We start from the raw sequence: 18,100 nt of genomic DNA on the forward strand, positions 1-18,100 counted from the left end.
CCCCTGTGGCACCACGCTGGTGCCAGGCTGGACCTGGAGCCCGTGGTACCTGTCCAGGGAAGTGTCCTGCGCAAGCAGAGCTGCTGCAGCCACCCAGTCCCGGTGCCAGCCCCTCTGTGCTCCCCTGCTGTCGGATGCTGGCACGGCTGCAAGGGTGCTCAAAGGCATTTTTCCGTGTCTGAGCTGCAGCACACAGCCAGTGAGGACCCCCAGGAGGTCAAGAGGCAGCTCTGCCCACCGACATCTGGAGTTCACCAGCCAGGGAACTGTGATTTGTGGAGTTCAGAGCAGCAACACAATGCTGCAGAAAAACATCGAGAAGCCCAACCCAAACCCTCCCCAGCAGAGAGACGAGGAAGTGCAGCAGAGGGATGTGGAGACACGTAACCAAAAAGAAGCTGAAGATAGAAGCTGTCAGCTCGCGAGAAGCTTATGGACATTTTGGGAAAGCAGGTCCCACGTGGCTGGGACTGCATGTCAGTACTGCATCACACCTCCTGCGGCAAGGTTTCACCTCGTGGCTTGTAAGAAATTCATGACTTGTTCCATTAAAAATGCATATTTTTCTTTAAATGTTATTATACCACACTACTGGACAATATAAACTTGATCTATGCTGGGAGAGGTGTAGGCTTTTCTCCATCCAGGCTAATTTGCATTTGTCACAGTGACAATAATAGGTGAGTATTACGTACAGGGATGGGAAACCAGTCTGGAGTCCTTCCGTGCCATCTTGGGGACTGCAGAAAACCTCCAGGCTGTAAATCAGCAGCACCTGATGCATCAGGACAATCAGCCCTTGTCCAAGGCACAGGGCCGAGTTCCAACCCCACACTGAAGCTCTGAGGGTCACGGCATGGAAAAGAAATTTTGTGTCGCTGCAGAGGGTGTGAAGGGTCTGCAGAAGGGCATGGCAGAGGGGGGTAAAAATGATGAAAAGAACAGTAAGTACAAATAACGAATAAATACCAATAAATAAAAATTTAAGTAATAATTACAAAGACGGTTAACTACTAATAAAGAATAAAGGAATAAGTTGCACCTGGAGTTCTGCCTGCAGTTTTGGGCCCCTCACTTTGTAAAGGACATTGGGGTGCTGGAGAATGTCCAGCAAAGGGCACCAAGGCTGGTGAGGGGTTTAGAAAACTTGTCTTAGGAGGAGTGGCTGAGGGAGCTGGGGTTGTTTAGCCTCCAGGAGCTCAGGAGGGACCTCCTTGCTCTGTACAGCTCCCTGGCAGGAGGCTGGAGTGAGATGGGGCCAGTCTCTTCTGCCATGTCTGCAGTGAGAGGACCAGAGCAAATGGCTTTAAGCTGAGGCAGGAGAATCAGATTAAATATTAGAAACATATTTTTCCCTGTTCAGGAGGTCAGACATCATCAGAACGGGTTGCCAGGGAGGTGGTGGAGGCGCTCCGAAGGCGTCTGGACCTGGTGCCGGGTGATGTGGTCTGGCGGTTTAGGGGTACAGTGGCAGTGGGTGGATGGTTGGAGCGGATGATCTCTGCCGACCTCGGTGCCTCTGACCAATAATGCTAAAAAGCGCCGTGAACAACGAAACGAGGGAATAACCAAAACGCGGGCCGCGCTGGGCCGCGCTCGCGGTCCTCCGCGGCGGCAGGGGGCGCTGTGGCGCGGGCGGGAGGGCCGGGCCGGTGCGACGCCGTGAGCGCGGGGCGGGGGGGACGGGCCGGGCGAGCCGGGGCCGCGCCGCCTCTGCCGCAGCCGCAGCGCCGGAGCCGAGAGCCGCCAGCGGGCGGGCGGGGCCCGCCGGACGCACAGGTACCGGGGCGGCCGGGGCCGGGGCCGTGGGCGGGGGGCGAGAGCCGTGGGCATTGTCCGCCGCGGGGCCGGGCCGTCCCCCGCGGGCCGCGGGTAGCGCGGCCCGGCCGGTGCCTGCCGCGCTCCGGGCCCGTTTCTCCGCTCGGCGCTTGGGAGGGACCGGCCGAGTCCCGCCGGCCTGGGCATAGGGCAGGTCCGGGGATCGCAGCCGCTGCTCCGGGGGTGCCGTGCGGCACAGGCGGGCAGCCCGAGGGGAAGGGCACGGTCGCGGCTGCGCTTCTCGTGCGGCAGCGCCCCGGTCCCCGAGCTCCTCAGACGTCGAGCGCGGGGGACGATCGACGTTAAGCCGCGCACGGCTCGCCCCGGAGCGAACTGCAGCGCCCGGGCCGCTCCCGAGGAGGGCGGAGGGGCAGCGCCTGTCCCGTCCCGGGGCAGGGCCGGGCCGGGGGCGCTGCCGGCGACCACCGCTCTTTGTTACGGCCTTGGCCGCACGGAGCGGCCGGAGGTGCGGAGCCGGCACTGCCTTACGCGGCCTCGCGGGGTCCGGCTCCGAGGCCTCTTCCTACAATTGTTGTTCCTGGTGGTAGCCCCGATAGGCCTCCGCAGCCGTAGCTGTGCGGGAGGGCTGCTGAGGGCCAGTTTTCTTTGCAGACTGCCCTACGGACAGCTAACGCAGCGTGATCTCCCTGTTCTGCAGAATAAGAAAAGTTTTGTCCCTTTTTTTTTTTTTTTTTTTTTTTTTTTTTTTTCTCCCTCCTGCAAATCCGTTGCATGCTACCGGTACTGAGACTAGGATGTATCCGGTTTTGGTGTTTTTTAAATTTTTTGAATTTTAATTTCTGCTGAGGGATCATGTAGGTGCCCAGGATTTATTTAAAACCTATATGCTGTCTTGTGGGAATGGTGTGATTTAATTTGCATGATGAGTCAAAGATTAAATTACATGACCTAGGCTCTTCAGTTTCAGTGAGGCAAATAACAATGCGTGGAAGAGCAGTTTCAGTGTAGATCAGAAATGAAAATTGATTAGCATCAAAATGTTGTAAAGTTTTGCCTGAACGTGGGTTTTTTTAAAATTACCTGTCCGAAACTTTTAATTCAAGGTCCTAAGCAATGTGGTTCATCGGGAAATGTGTCTTCCTTTTCAACACCTCGAGTTCATGTAGTAAGAGGAAATTTAACATCCCGAGCTTGCACCTTGGTAGCGAAGCTTTTAAATAATAGATTTTTATTTAAAATACCGTGTACCTGTAATTAATAGCTATTACCTGTTGATGTGGCACATGCTTTTAACTGCAGAAGGAAAAAAAGACCACAAAATAGTTTGTGAAGTGTAATAAGCATGGTACCTGTTTTGGGCTCAGGAGTAACTTGATTTTTTTGTTGTTTTCAGTTGTCCTGTAGAAACTGGCAGCTAATGTGATCTGTAAGTGGCATGACAGTGTCTTGATAAGTTTCTGTCTGTGGTGGACTGGCTGTTGTAAGAATATTGTATTTCACATTTCATGGTTTTCCTGTGGTGTGAGAAAATATTGGGTCGGTCAGCTAGGATGCATTTGGCTTAAATTTATTTGTATCTAATGTGGATCTCGTTTGTAGTGTAATGTACCTGTTGTTGGGGCTTTCCTCGGTCAGACAGAAGCACCTCAGGACAGGAGGAGGTCGTGTCTGGTGGTGTTGGGACCAAGCAGAATAGTCTTAGAATGTGAGTTTGTACATATGGACTGGCATGCTCCTGAATTTTTCTGAATGCTGACAGCATTGATTTTTTTTTTTCCTTTTAAGTTTAATGACACCCTCTTCTTTACATTGACACAGAATTCTGAAATTTTGATGTGTTCTGTGTACGTTAAATGCACAGTTGTATAGAGGAGAATTTATATTTTAAACAGTATAGGTATTTACAAATAAAGGAGACCAAATAAAAGCAACAGTTGAGTAATACTTTGTGACAGTATGTCTTTGAGAGATAATTATGCTCTTTGGGTATTATCAAGCCCAGACAAATGTATATTCCCAGTGGGGTGTGATAATATTAAAACTGCACCTCTTGGAATTCCTTGATTGGTTTATTCAGGAGGGAATGGTATCTATTTTGCATTCTATCATGTAGCTCTTATTAATTAATGGCTGGTAGTTGAATGAGACTTGACTGTTGCCCTGTATGTGCGCTTCCTAAGGTTTTTTATGGCATTTTGGTGAAAATGAGAATTACTGGCCAGTGTTTTTCCTTCTGAATAATTTCTTTGTTCAGTTTTTGCAGATTTTTTTACATGAATTGTTTGCAGCCTAATTTTTTTGTGTAAAATACTTCTGAAAGCTGATAATCTCTGTTCGTGCTTTAGAGGCTTTAGACACTTGCTAAAATAATGATTTTTTGGTGCAGTTTCAGAAAGATGCTGTAATAGCTGATGCTGCTTTGCAGCAGGGGGCAGGGAGAAGCCTGGTGGCCTTTTGAATTCCCTTCTGGCCCTGCTTTTCTGTACTTGTGACACTGTGTAATATGGTTTAATTACAAGACCAGCTATTAGAGTATGATTATCTTTGTCTAATTGGAGGCATCTTGCAGTTACCTATCAAAAATAAGATTTGACTCATCTGCTCCTTCAAAATTAATAGTTCCACAACAGCCTGCAGCTATTTATGTAAATAATGTGCAAAGCAAAAATGTGAGTTGAATATTTTTCAAATATTATCATTTCTCATTCAAGCATTGCCCGTGTTTTCTCTCGATACCATGCTTCTGGCACCACGAGTTTGCAGAGGTTTGAGCCAAAAGGAAGCTGAATGTCTGCAGTGAGAAGGTGAAACTTTATGCTGAGATCCCACCCCACCCCCCAAGTGCAAACACAAAGGTTAAATTAGAAGATGAGGCTGTCTTGAATTATTTTAAAGGACTCGAGCTGGGCTGTTAAATGCACGATCAGGAGTACCTAAGGCTTACACTGGTGTCATGTGAGTTTGGGCTTTCTTTAGCCTGAGCAGATTTATGTGCTTTCCTTATTGCACCTTGTGATAAAATAACACATTCATTTGCCCCTATTTAAATACTCCTTATAAAGGCTTGAATTCAGGATTGATCCAAACTGGAAGCAGCCAAAATTCTGTGTGTTTACAGGAATAACTGTAGTCGTTCCTCAACAGCCTTTGTGGCCTCTTTTTTTCAGACACTGTTAATTTAGCAAGTAAATGGCTTAGGTTTAAATAAACAACTCCAATTTGCTTTCTAACTCCCGTGGTCTGAGTATTCTTGCTATGCTTGAAATAAAAAGACACTGCAAAAAGTTCCTGACTGTTGACTTCAAATTTACTGAAAGGAAACAAATATCAAGCCTATCCACAAGGGCATAAAATTCTGGGGGATATTACTGAATGTTGTAGCTAATCTTTCTGTTTATTGAAATTCTGCTGTTTGTAGTTAAATTTCAAGTTCCTTTCTAAAGATCTGTTTCCTTTGTAATCCCTCCCTCCCCTTCAAACACTCAGAGAATCTATCACCAAAAAGTTAAATATAGCAGGACAGTTCAAAAACTGTCGAGTTATAATTAGTAGAGAACTGTAGTATTAGTGTAAGATGTTTTTCTAAGTTCACAAGCATCTTTGGATGAAGATATTTATGAGTTACTGCGTAGATGTTTGAAACACTGGGTATGTTTTAAAACATTCAGGTATACTGCCAAGTGTGGGAAATGGCTGCATCAGTGAAAAACTCTGTGCTGCTTTTGATCCTTGTCCTGTTGTGTATTTTTTTAGTCAGTCTTTATTGATAACAAATTGGTTTTTTTACTAAGAGAATGTAACAAATTGCTTTAACTGCAAGCCCTGCAAGATTTGAAACACAAGACTTAAAAACAGCTAAAATAGAACTTGGCTGTAAATTACATAGAATTAGTTCGTCAGCTTTTCAGGGAGTTGAATGTATGTGACTGTGAGAACAGTACTTATGTTCAGTCACTCGTGTGTGAAATGCCTTATCTCCTTTGAAGTTTATTTGTTAAAACAGAATGATAAAATGGAGAAGCATTTCCAGAAATGTGGAATATGTGATCTTTTTCTGGCTGCCTAGAGCTGCCCGGACAAACAGCTTGACATCTGAAGAAACACGTCTGAAAAGTTTTCATTGTTTTATTTACTGACTTTGTAAAGCATGGCAGTGCATAGATTTGGGAGGAAAGGCAGCTGCACAGAGTTGCAGAAGGTCCTTCTGATCCTTCTGACACCCCAGCCAGCTCTTGCAGCCAGTGTTGCTTAGACTGTGCAACTTTCTCTGCCATTTTCTCTTTACTTTCCTGGCCAGGTGCGCCTGGGAAGCTCCTCATGGATGGATATGTTTTTCCAAATATTCATTCAGAGCCACAGCAGCTTCTCAGCTCATCTGCTGAGGAGTTTGTTTTGAGAAAAAGTCTGTAGACACCGAGTTATGAGTGGCATCCTGTATGGAGTGGTAGATGTGTGTGCTGATCACACCATTCAGAGCATCCTGCTGCAGTGGAGGCTCTGAGCTCTTCCCATGGGTAAGCAGTTTCAGGAGGTTGTGCTACACTTGTAGAAATGAGGCAAAAGTTATTTGTGTCATTATATTTTGCTTTTGACTGTTACATGTGAAGATACTGCTCTGGCAGATGATGCTCATTTTAATAGATGTCAGAAGGTTTAATTTTTTTGTTTGTCTGTGTATTGCAATAATTTATAATATTAACCACCACAAAACATTTTGACTTTATTGAATATCACGTGTAGACAAAGAATAAGCAAAAGTAAAGTCTGTTCACAGAGACAACAAAATTTTAGCAAAGAAAATGAGTGTGTGTGGGTTTATTCTAAGAGACCTTAGTGATGCAGGCACGCACTGAGTGTAACACAGGGATGCCTGAGAAGTCTCTCCCACACAGTTTATGAATGCATGGTTCTTCTAACCTGTCACACCTGCTATTCAAGTCCTAAGTTTCTTCTGACTGGAGTTTAGTAGTGATGGAGAAACTTCTCAGGAGAATTTAAAGAGATACCTTGGAGGAGGTCACTTGAGGCACGATTCTTGATGGAGACTTTGTATATGCTTGGTACTGTATTAGACAAATGTTGAGAAAGCAAGGTTAATCTCTCAAAAATTAGCAAATATTCCAGACCTTGTTTTGCTTATACTGATTGGGTACAAAAGCTGTATGTGATTGTTTTCAGGTTTTTCAGCTCAGTGCACATAACATCCTTTGAATGTACTTGTTTAGTTGCAGTGTATTTGGTCTTTTGCCTTGCTGCAAAAGAAGACAGAAGGATCCAGGTCCTTGGGGGTTTTTCTTTGGTTCACAGATACTCATGACAGTGCATTTCAGAGTGTTCTTCAGCAGCAAGGTGCTTCTCCCCCCTTTTTTCAGGGAATGATGCTTAAGCACAGAGAATTTCCTTCTCTCTTTGAGTGCGTGATGTTTGTTTTGCATGTTGTCTGGTGGAGCACTTGAGAAACACGCACTTCCTAAACTTTTTCCAATGACACCCATTTGTGACGTGAAATTCAGTTGCCTAAACACAGATACCTAGTTTTATTTGAGATAATCCAAGGCACCTGCCCTAGAGGTTTGTGATTTTCTGAAAGGGCAGTTGGAGATCAGCTGTGCTGTTTCAGAGCATTCACAGTGGTGTTTGGCCATCAGGTACCTGAACTCATACTGTGACATTGGTTTTTAGCTTTGGAATCTCATTTTGGCATTCCAGAAGAGGATAAACACTGAAGCAGTGACCATGGTACAGGCACCTGGGTTATGTGTTGCCTAATGAGAAAGGAAGATTTGGGATCAAATTCTGCTGCCCGAGGCAGTACTTGGGAGTCTTATCCAAGGGACCTGGTTTTGCTGTCCTCTGCCTTGTTGCTTGCTTTCCAGCTTTATAAAAGTTCCTGTGGAAATTATCCTTTTTGTAGTCTAGTATGATTTGTCAGTGGAATGAGTGAAGGCTTTTCTTAAGAAAGTACAACTGAGGAAAACTAAAATAATCAAGATAATTGGAAAACCTTAAATCTGGTGTTGGTTGTTGGATTTGAGGGTTCAATTATGAACCTGAGAAGTTCAGCTTGTCTTAAAATATGATTGAAAGCAAACACAAACTCCAGTCACCAGGGCAAATAGTCTTTTTTCCATTAATTACAGAGGTAATGATTGACAGAAAAGACAGCTTCTTGAAAATAGTCTATGTTGGCTAAACAAGCACTGTTCTGGAGGTGATTATTTAGATTTGTAATCTCTAAGAAAAGCAGTAGATTGACTCATCAGAATTGACTAACATAGTTCCGTTTTATGTCTGTAATTGACATTGAGCAATATCCAAACTCTACTAACTCTGTAATAGGGTGGAGCTGGAGTAAACAGTTTTTCTCTGAGGAGCTGCATCCATTCACAGAGCATTTTGGGCAGAGTCCTGGCATAGCTGTGCTGTCTGACTGGTGCTGCCCTTAACTCATGTGTTATGGTGACGGGTTTAACATCATTAGATCCAAAAGAGCCTCTTCATTACAGCGTTATGGAATGTTTTCCCGAAAAGTCACAAAAACTTCAAGGCATTTGTGTGTACTGACAAACTTATGAATGTATTTAAGTTTTAAATCCTGTGAGAGAATTGCATGTCATTTTTCTTCCTTCTTTTAACCTGAAAAAACCAAACAGCCTTCAACTTCCTCAGCTTCTTAGTTTGTGATTCTAGTTATTACTTCCTGCCTGTATATACTTTTTTTTTCCCTCTCACAAAAGAGAAATAAACTCTGTTTAGTGAATTTTCCTTCTTGCCTGGGCACTTACGTGTGTGTAGATAAGTAAAAATAAAAATGTTAACAGCCACGTGGGGCTGGATTTATAGTTTACATCCAACAAAGATGGATTAGATTTTTGCTTTGAGGTAGACCATGCAAGGCTCTTTGCTTCCCCTAGGAATTGTACTGGGTAAGGTCTCAGAGTTGTTGGAGTGGAGTCTGAAGAGTAATTCTGCTCTCCCTTTAGCACTGGCAGCCACTCCTTGTGTTGATGCAGGTGGAGGACTTAACACTATCAAATCTAGGAAGAAATGTCAAATCTGTGTTTCAGACATAGCTGTTCTTGAGCTCTTCAGTAAACAAGGAGAATGATTGTTGGCCAGAAATACAGAAGCTATTCTCTTGAAATAGGCTGGTTTTAACTGTCAAAATTACTAGCAAGCATTGAGAAATGTCAGTAAGTATAACAGAAATTTCTACACCTTGTCTCTTATATTCATTATGGTACTCTAACTTGTGGGTTGATGCCTCTGAGATTTATACAAAAACTCAGAAAATCCAGACTTTGAGCAAGTCCCTCAATTAGACAACTAAGCTAAACTGATTTCAAAATGACTGGGAAGGGAAAATTAAAATCTGTATTTTAGGAGCTAAAAGGGATAGTTTGAAAATCTATAAATTAGGTGTCTCTCACGCTGTGTATTTAAATCTTGTTTAACTTAGTAGCGAATAATTATTTTAATAGATTTCAATACATCTGAATTCTGTGAAATCCCCTTATTTACTTCTGTTTCTAATGGATGGTTGGTCTGATTCCAAAATTGTCACTGCATGCCTTTTAGTTTTGTAATTTTCGGGGAATGTAAAGGTTGCATTACAGTTTATGGGCTGCATCACAAGCAGTGAGGGCAGCAGAGTGAGGGAGGGAATTTTGATTTCTTGACCATTTCATCATTTGATTTAGAAGCTCTTGCTTGATTGAAGCCTCTTAGTGCTATAGAAAGTGATGTTACTGTACTGTTGTAAACTCCTATTTAAGTATTTTTGTAATCCCTAATGTAATAAAATTATGTTAAGCTGTTGCACTGATTAATAATTTCAGGGGTTGTGGGGTTTTTGTTTTGTTTTTCCACATAGCCCTAAGGATACTGACAGGATACTGACATAGCTGAAATAAGTAAAAATGCATAATGTTAGGAGCATAGGTATCAGCTAAAATGCAAGTAGTTCCACCTGAGTTTGGTGTCAGCCCTTTAGAAGAACTACTGTCCTGCAGAATGTTTTTTTCAGTCATTTCAGATATAATGTGTGATCATTCCTTGGGTAAACTTGTAGAGATGGAAGCTTCTTTTGTAGTGTTCAGGTTTCTCTTGGTAGCACTGCTCAGTATCTGCATTAGAGGAAGATAGGGAGCGCTTATTTTAGTATTGTGAAACAATTTGAGAGTTCTCTTTTCCAGTCCAGCTCTTCTTAGCAGATTAATGAAGGGAACTGTCTCTCAGAGGCGCTTCCCACTATGTTAGTTGACCTAATATTAGTCACTTCTTGTTCCAAACCTTGTTTTTCACGTGCTGTCTGTAGCCAGGTAGCTCTCAGGCAGTTTTTCATTCGTGGCCCTGTCCGTGTGTTTCAGGGGAGGGATATATCAACATTGCTGGTTTGTTACATTTGGGACCCCTCAGGGCTCTTTTCCTTTGGGGAGTCCTGTCTACAGCCGCTATTGAGAGTTGCTTTCAGGTCAGATCAGTTGGGAAGTCTTTCTTTTGGAAGGTTGGCTTTATGCTGTGGTGTTCCCTCCAGCCTCCTTTTTCTTTAAATGCAAACATGCTTTTAGAAGCTTTTGGTCAACAGCAAGCAGGAGCTGCGAGGTACTGTCTTGTGAGTTTTGGCTGGAATAAATTTAGATGTTCAACTTTTTATGAAGAATTTCAACCTGTCTGTTCCAAGGCGGTTATTTTCTTGTATTTGTTACTCTCATGGAAGCAGAGAACTTTGCTTTGGCATGATGTCCTGTCCTGGGAAAGAGAGCTCAAGTGTCCCCAGGAAGAGACAGACGGGTGAAAAGTAGCACCTATCAGCACAGACATCTGACACATTGTTTATCTTCTGTTTTCATTAATATACAATAACTTTGAGTAACTGAAGCACTCAGGTGGTGTCAGGAGGGAAAAGGATTTTGACCTGTTTTTTTCAGGGATGGATGGCTTTTCAGAGAGCGTATGCTGAAGTATCCTGCAGTAACAGATCTTTGGACTGGTGTCTTGTGAGTCATCAGAAGGACTCTTAAATTAGGTTGCCATGGCAAGAGCTTGAGCACAATTTGGGAGCAATCTAGATTGTTTCCCCTTTTTGATTCCTGTGCTGGAGAGCATTTCATAACATGAAGTCGAATTCATGGGTTAGCTGAAACTCTTCTGCCTCTGCCTCAAAATCTATAAAAGTAAAATACAGTGGTATGGTGGTAAATGTTATGACTCTCACCTCATCTCTCCTGAGGGTTTGTGACTAGTTCTCATAACCCTGGGATGCATCACCTCTGCCTTTGAATCTATCTTTCTGTGCTCTGTATTGCCCCAAAGGAGCACACCTATCTTGGCAGTTGAGATGTAGTGCGGTTTATGTATCAGCAGTTGAATTCCATTAATGACTTTGAAGATTCAGACCAAACATTTAAACTGGTGGAAGAAAAGAGAGGTGATTTAGGGGAACTGTGCAAAGTACACTTTTTCAGCCACTTAAGGTATATTGTGATGTTGAAGTTACTCATGTGAAATTTCTGTATTGCGATGGCTGGTTCTTTTCTTGGGAGAACAAAGTGAATTATCCTTTAAAGTCTAGGGGTTTTTGCTTGCCTGATTATTATCTTGGCACAAAATCTGGTCACTTATTCAGTAGCGGTTTGTTGTTTACTTTTAAAGGGAGATAATTTTATTGTGGAATCATTGAATGGTTTGGATTGGGAAAGGATCTTAAAGACTGTCCAGCTCCAGCCCCCCTGCCATAGGCAGGGTCAGCTTTCACCAGACCAGGTCGCTCAGAGCCCCATCCAGCCCGGCTTTGGACGCTTCCAGGGTTGGGGCATCCACAGCTTCTCTGGGCAGCCTGTGCCTCTTCACCCTCACAGGGAAGAATGAATTCCTAATATCTAATCTAACCCTGACTGCTCTCGGTTTGAAGCCATTACTCCTTGTCAGAAGCCCTTCTGCAGCTCTCTTGTTGCCCCTTAGGAGACTTGAAAGTACTTTAAGGCCTCCCCAGAGCCTTCTCTTCTCCAGGCTGAACAGCCCCAGTTCTCTCATGCTCTCTCCATTGCAGAGGTGCTCCAGCCCTCTGATCACCTCTGCGGCCTCCTCTGGACTGGCTTCAGCAGGTCCATGTTCCTCACACGCTGGGGGCCCAGAGCTGGGTGCAGTGCTGCAGGTGGGGTCTCAGCAGGGTGGGGTAGAGGGGCAGAATCCCCTCCCTCGCCCTGCTGGCCATGCTGCTCCTGAGGCTGCCCAGGATGTGGGGCAATTTCTGGGCTACAGTGCACATTGCCATGTCATGTTGGGCTTCTCATCAATCACCACGCCTGAGTCCTTCTGGTCAGGGATGCTCTCAATCCATTCTCTGCCCAGACTGTGTTCCTGCTTGGGCTTGCCCTGTCCCCCAGGCAGCACCTTGCAGCTGCTGTGCTTGTTGAGCTCCATAGGGTTTGCATTAGCCCACATCTCACTCTTGTGCACACCCTGTGGATGGCATCCCTTCCCTGCAGCGGGCTGGCTGCCCCACACAGCCCGATGTGATCAGCAGCCCTTGCTGAGGGTGTGCTCAATCCCGCTGTCCCTGTCTCTGGCACATAGCTGAACAGTGACAGTCCAGCTGTGACCCTGAGAAACCCCACTCCTTGTGGGGGACAATACATTAACAAAGTGTTGTCTCTTTCCTGACCCCTGGATATCAGGCTGGATTTTAGCCAGCTGCTTCTCATGAGCTTATTTTTCACTCTGGTGTCTTGGTAGCAATGAGATAGATGTGCACCTGAGTATCACAGATGCATTGTGGCCTGTAATGTATTGATTTTTATTTTTTTTTCTTTTGTCTTTCAAGTGATGCCCATGAAATTAATTCTTGGTCTTGAGTAACTAGGGGAACATTTCTCCTGGCTAGCCTCTGATTTTGCTGTTCTTTGTGACATGTTCCCCTTTGCCACATTGTCCTTGGTACAACATACCTGAGAGGAAGCAGGCAGTTTTGTCTGAGGATGAGCAGTGTGAGAGTTCTGTACTAAAAGGCACCTCCACGCAGCTAACTTGGGAAGATGGGACACTTGATGGATAGTGTACTGATGCTGGCTGGCAGTGTGAAGGAAAGAGCGCTCTTTATAAAAGTACTTAACCAGTAAAGCCCTAGCACAGTTGCAGTTATCATGGTCAGAGGTTGTGGTTTTTACTAATCTAAGCTATATCTGCACTGGTAGGATTTTCTAGCAGAGCTGTGTCAGTAAACCCTTTGTATTGTGATCAAAACTGTCTTTTTAAGGGACCAGGGACCATGGCAAAAAAAAAAAAAGTGACAGAAAGCAAATTTGTCAGATAGATAATGACCTGTGGATCAGCACAGATATTGTCCATGCTTCAGCGCCTAATAGTAGGTAAGAGATAATTTGAGGAAAAAACTCCTGAACAATTCTTTTCCTTTACTGAATGAGGGTGTAATGAACTAGAGGGGAAAAAATTCCCAGTAACGGTGGTAGCATGATTCTCAGTCATTTACTGATTGCCCTCTCCTGCTTGCTCTGTGAGTCAGTACATAACTCCTGTAGGATATATGTCAGGAACTCCCTTTTGTAGAGGAGGTGTGGATCATTGGATCATGCACCAAATTCTCTTAGTTTCATGTAGCAATAATCAGCTGGGATTCATAAGAATTGATCTCTCAGTAATTTTCATTTTAACCTTTGTGTCCCGCTCCTGAGATCTCGCAGTAGAGGTGAGAGTGGCAGAATCGAGGAGTCAGCTGTGGTCTCAGCCACCTCTGTGGAGTGTGACCAGCTCTTTGCAGTGCAGCTTGCTGTCCTTGTTGGGTTTCAGCTTCAGCCCTACTTCTGCCCAGCAGATGCACAAAAATGAACTCAATTAGTTAAGCTATGTTTGATTGCCTATCATCCCAGCTGGTTTGTAAAGCTTATGGGACTGAGGTGAACTCTACAGTAGTCTAACATAGAGTCTTTAATGGTGAGCTCCCAAATGGATTATTTTGGAAGGGAAGTCTTCACATGCAGAGTGTGGCAAAGCAGAGATGGATGGAGTTCATTCCATGCTGCCTATGGCAGGAGCCAGTAGTAATCACTGTGGGAAGAGGGGGGCTCCTTGATGTCTTCCCAGTTCCCAAGTCAATGTTTTTAGGATGTTCCTGAGCTATGTAAACATCCCTGTTCTACTGCTTATAATCTTAATGCTTTAATATTGTTGTTCTTTAAGTAATCTCAGTCTTTTGTAGGTTATGTTTGTTAAAAATTTGTTGATCTGGAGGTAAATTAGATAAAGAGCTATGTTGTGTTGAACTTTGATAAACTTAGGTTGAGCATTAGAAGTTACTAGCAGGCCACAGAATATGGTCTCCAAAGAAAGTAAAGAAACCATGGGAAAAATATTGTTGAATTTCTTTAAAGTTAGTTTTAAAAGTTACACACTTCTTAGTGAAATTGTATTTGGGTAAATACTTTATTAATTTTGATTTCTTTTCCTACCTTTGTTACTTCTGCTGCTAGAGAATGACTTTGCTGAGAGTAGGTTTTTGTTTGAGAGAATATTCTCTAAAAAAATTGTGCCTTAGAGGACTGTGGCTGGAGCAGTCCCAGTCCCATTCTTGAAGTTTAATTGTTCTCAACTTCTGTTCCAAACAAAACGCCCTGGAAGCACACGTGCACTTCCCTTGTGCTGGTGTTTGGGATTCTCATCCTCCTTCCTTACGTAACCAACCCATGTGAAGTGATGTTTTCCCCCTGCCCATTGCACCGACTTTCTGGTTTGGGCTCAGTGCTGATGTTGTGGTGCTGGTGGGGATTCCTGTCCTTCACCTGGGTGGTTTCTCACACTCAGACAGCTGATTTGAGTTATTTGAACGTGTGAACTCTAGACTGTATTTCATGATGTGAAATAAATCAGAAATGAAACTGCGGTGTCCTTCTGCCTCCACTTTCGCCACTACTTCACTCTCAAAATTGACCCCTAGGTCAATATATCAGAAAATCTGGTACAAAGAGAACCTCTGGAAAGGAATGGGAATAATATAGGCAAAGGACTAGAAATAGTTACAAAGGAGACTCTTGCTTTGCATTTTTGCTTCCAAGGGTGGGTAGAATGGCACGTACAGAATTGCAGCATTTTTTGTCACGTAACAAATATTCTGGGGTTTGTGATGATGCAGTATGGGCAACCGAGCCAACAGGGGATTGACTGTAATAGTAGGTCAGGAGAAAACTGCTTTAGCTTCTACTTGGGCAGAAGTGGGCATATCATATTGTCTGACAACTTTTCTTGAAGCTTCAGGTAAATTCTTTGGTTTTTTGTGCACAGTGTGCTAGAGATAGTAGTCGATTTTAGTGATGAAATGTAGGATTATTATTGTTTTTATTAGTTTTTAAATAGACTTCCCAAGGAATGGGTGAGGCATTCACATGCCTGTGTGTATACCATATTGCAGTGTAGCAGTAAGGTTTGTGGGGAAATGGATGGGTGGGGTAACTCAACAGCACACCAGGGAAAGAAGCTGAGTCACAAGATTTCCTTCAACATGGAGACAGGCTGGGATCTCACATTCTAAGCTTTAGTATTAACAAGCTTGTCTGCTTAGGCTAGATCGCTGAAGCCCCTTAAAAGCAACAGTACTATTTAAAATCGATTTCTGCTTAGTGTTTCTGTAGCTGTGTGTTAAACTGCCATTTCTATGACAGTGTACAAGTCACAGGATGTAACGTAGTTTTGGGGGGCTGCAGTGAGCTAGTGGAGCCCAATGGCAGTAGCTGCCCTTTTCTTTGTCCAGCATGGTGCAGGTGGCTGCTGGAGAAGGAGGCTCTTGAAGAGGCAGAAGGATCAGTAAATTAATTGAATGGCAAGAGAGAAGCCTGCTTAATGAAAGGAATCAGATAGCATTTGGTGCTAAAGAAGCAAGCAGGGCTGTGAACTGCCAGGGTTTTAATTGCTTGGAAATTTTCAGAAAGCAAGAATCTATGTCACATTAATAATTTCATTTTTATGTAGAAATTTATTTTCCAATTTTACCCTTTTTTTCTGAATCCATTGATTTTTTTTTTTTTTTTTTTCATTTCAGTGTTCTTCTTTGTTACAGGAGGGATTTTTTTTTCTTGATGATTTTAATTTTTCCCTGATTAAGTTGCCATTTTTAAAGAGGGGATTTTTTTTTCCCATTCTAATCTTTAAGCGGGTCACACCACAAATAATTCGGTGATGCAGAGTTGTGAAACTGCTTTTGAATCACGTTAAAGCTGTTGTGTGCTGTAGACTTGATAGAAGAAGTTAATAGTTTTAAGAAAGATGCTAGTGTTCCATGCTGGGTGGTACATGCCAAGTGTGAGATGAACATGCCTGTCCTTCAAGAAAACTTACACGTACGAGTTATAGTCCTCACAAAATGATCCCAACAGATACAAACAGATCATTGGTATAATTCTTTTATCCACATTTTAAAGTTATGTTGAAAGAAATACTGAAAAGGTGTGTGGAGGTATTTAGAGGACAGCAAAAATGCCTTAGACCTGGACTGTACCCTTAAATTTTGCCAGTAATTCCCATTTACCAGCAGAGCCGTGCTCTGCCATGGAATGCCATGGTTACACTGAACAGTTCATGCTGGAGCCCTGAACACATTGTGGTGTGGCTCCTGCTCTTTATCAGTTTCATTTCCTTTGTCATAGGAAAGTGAGCTCATATTAATAACCTGTGCTACTCAGACACGTATTTGGATGAGAGGCTGTTGTGGTTCCATTTGTTTAACGTATCCAAAAGAAAAGAACTGCTTTGGTACAATAGTGAAGCTCTGGAAAATCGTTTAATCTAGTGGGAAACCTTATATCCGGAAGGAGGATACTGAAAGACATAGAAGAACACAGCACATGAAAAATGTGCAAGAATGTTTTAGTGAGGAATGTGGGTACTCAGTTTAAATAGTACGCTGAAGGAAACGATGGATGCTGCCCTCGGTCACTACACTTGTGCAATCAGAAGTGCTAAGGCCTTTCAGGAAGACGTGCTGCAGGCAGGAATTTGCAGTGATGAGCTGGCAGCAATACTCCAGATGCTTCCCAGTGGCACCTGGCTGCTGTCCTGCCGTGCTGCTGCATGTGTCTGGGACACACCACACTCCCAGAAAGTACAGGCAGGAGCTCCGTCTGCCTAAATACTCTGATAACTGGTGACATTTCATAATCTTGTACAAGAGGGTTGAGTAGCTAATAAGGTGATGTGTCTGGCTTTGAAGTACTCCACTTTGTCTTTTTTTTTTTCCTGAGGAGCATGGTAGCTTGCGTAAAAAGTGGTTCTTGGATCAAAGGCATGGCTGTCAGTCTTCCTTTGGGGTGCTGGGCATGTCTGAGAGTGAGGCAGTGCTTTTAAAAATGCATAATTTCTCGATCTGTTTCTGGTTTTATCATTCTGACCAGACTTAACAGTGGTGAATTCTGGCTGAGCTAACAGCTGCTTGTAGCAATTACACCTGAAGAAAACGGATTTATGTTACTGTTTTCAATACTGGCTTAACGATCCCTGTTGATCCAAGAAGCATGCAGCAAAAGAGCGAGTTCTGAGGGAAATCAGGTCTATCAAGGCAAACACGGGCTTGCTGCAGTATATTTTTTTAATAACAACATGCCCCTTTTTAGCAAGAAGCAACATGTTGTGTCAGTAATAGGCCGATAAATTGTCAATTAAAAATCCACATGCAGTGCAGCCCCAACTGTTTATTGTGAAACTAGGTATTTTGCCTTTGTAGACTCATTAATTTAAGTGTATTTGCTTAAGCCATTCTCCTGTGTGCTATTAGCACTGTGGAAGGTAATTGATACATGATATGATTTCAGGATAGAAATTGGCAGCTTCCCTCTACCTGGAGGAGGAGGAGAAGCTGGTGTGCCCTTCCCTCCTGGCTGCCTCGGCCCTCTCCTCTCCTCTCCTCTTTTACTTGGGCTGACAGCTCAGTATGCCTTGTACTGGTTTGTCTTAAGAACCTCTCAGCATTTTTATTTTTATCGATTGTCTCTCATTTTTATTGGCTTTGTCTTCTGCCATTTTGGTTGGTTCAGTCAGCGCGCTGGGCACTCGGACAAATATCAGCCTTCTCAAAATAACTGATGAAAGTGACCTTGCCCCTCCAGCCCGCTGTTGATTCCGCTCCAGCCTTACCATGAAATGCTCTTCTGGCGAGCTTGGGAGCTGATTGACAACTACTTGCTGCTCAAAGGGATGTTTCTTCTACATTCCCTACACTACTCATTGTCTCTTTTCCTTTTACGTGTTAGTTTTCTGGTAGCTTGGTGAGTGCCTCAGCTCATGGATGGGTCAGCCTGCCCTGGCATAAAACAGGGGG

The 18,100-nt window shown here is 43.7% G+C and overlaps 1 protein-coding gene across 3 annotated transcripts in view; it reads left to right on the plus strand.

Moving 5' to 3' along the window:
* Positions 1 to 1,695: 1,695 nt before the first annotated feature.
* CAB39 (calcium binding protein 39) overlaps positions 1,696 to 18,100 on the plus strand; it is a 42,724-nt gene continuing 26,319 nt past the window's right edge. The window contains exons 1-2 of one of the 3 annotated variants that reach the window (XM_040074281.2): positions 1,730 to 1,779; positions 3,173 to 3,205. The gene's annotated coding sequence lies outside the window, so the exon portion shown is untranslated. Of the gene's footprint in view, positions 1,780 to 3,172; positions 3,206 to 3,383; positions 3,485 to 18,100 lie in introns of those variants that run through there. The other 2 variants (XM_040074279.2, XM_040074280.2) reach the window with 2 other exon arrangements.

Source organism: Hirundo rustica, chromosome 10, assembly GCF_015227805.2.
Source record: "Hirundo rustica isolate bHirRus1 chromosome 10, bHirRus1.pri.v3, whole genome shotgun sequence".
Lineage (NCBI taxonomy): Eukaryota > Metazoa > Chordata > Aves > Passeriformes > Hirundinidae > Hirundo > Hirundo rustica.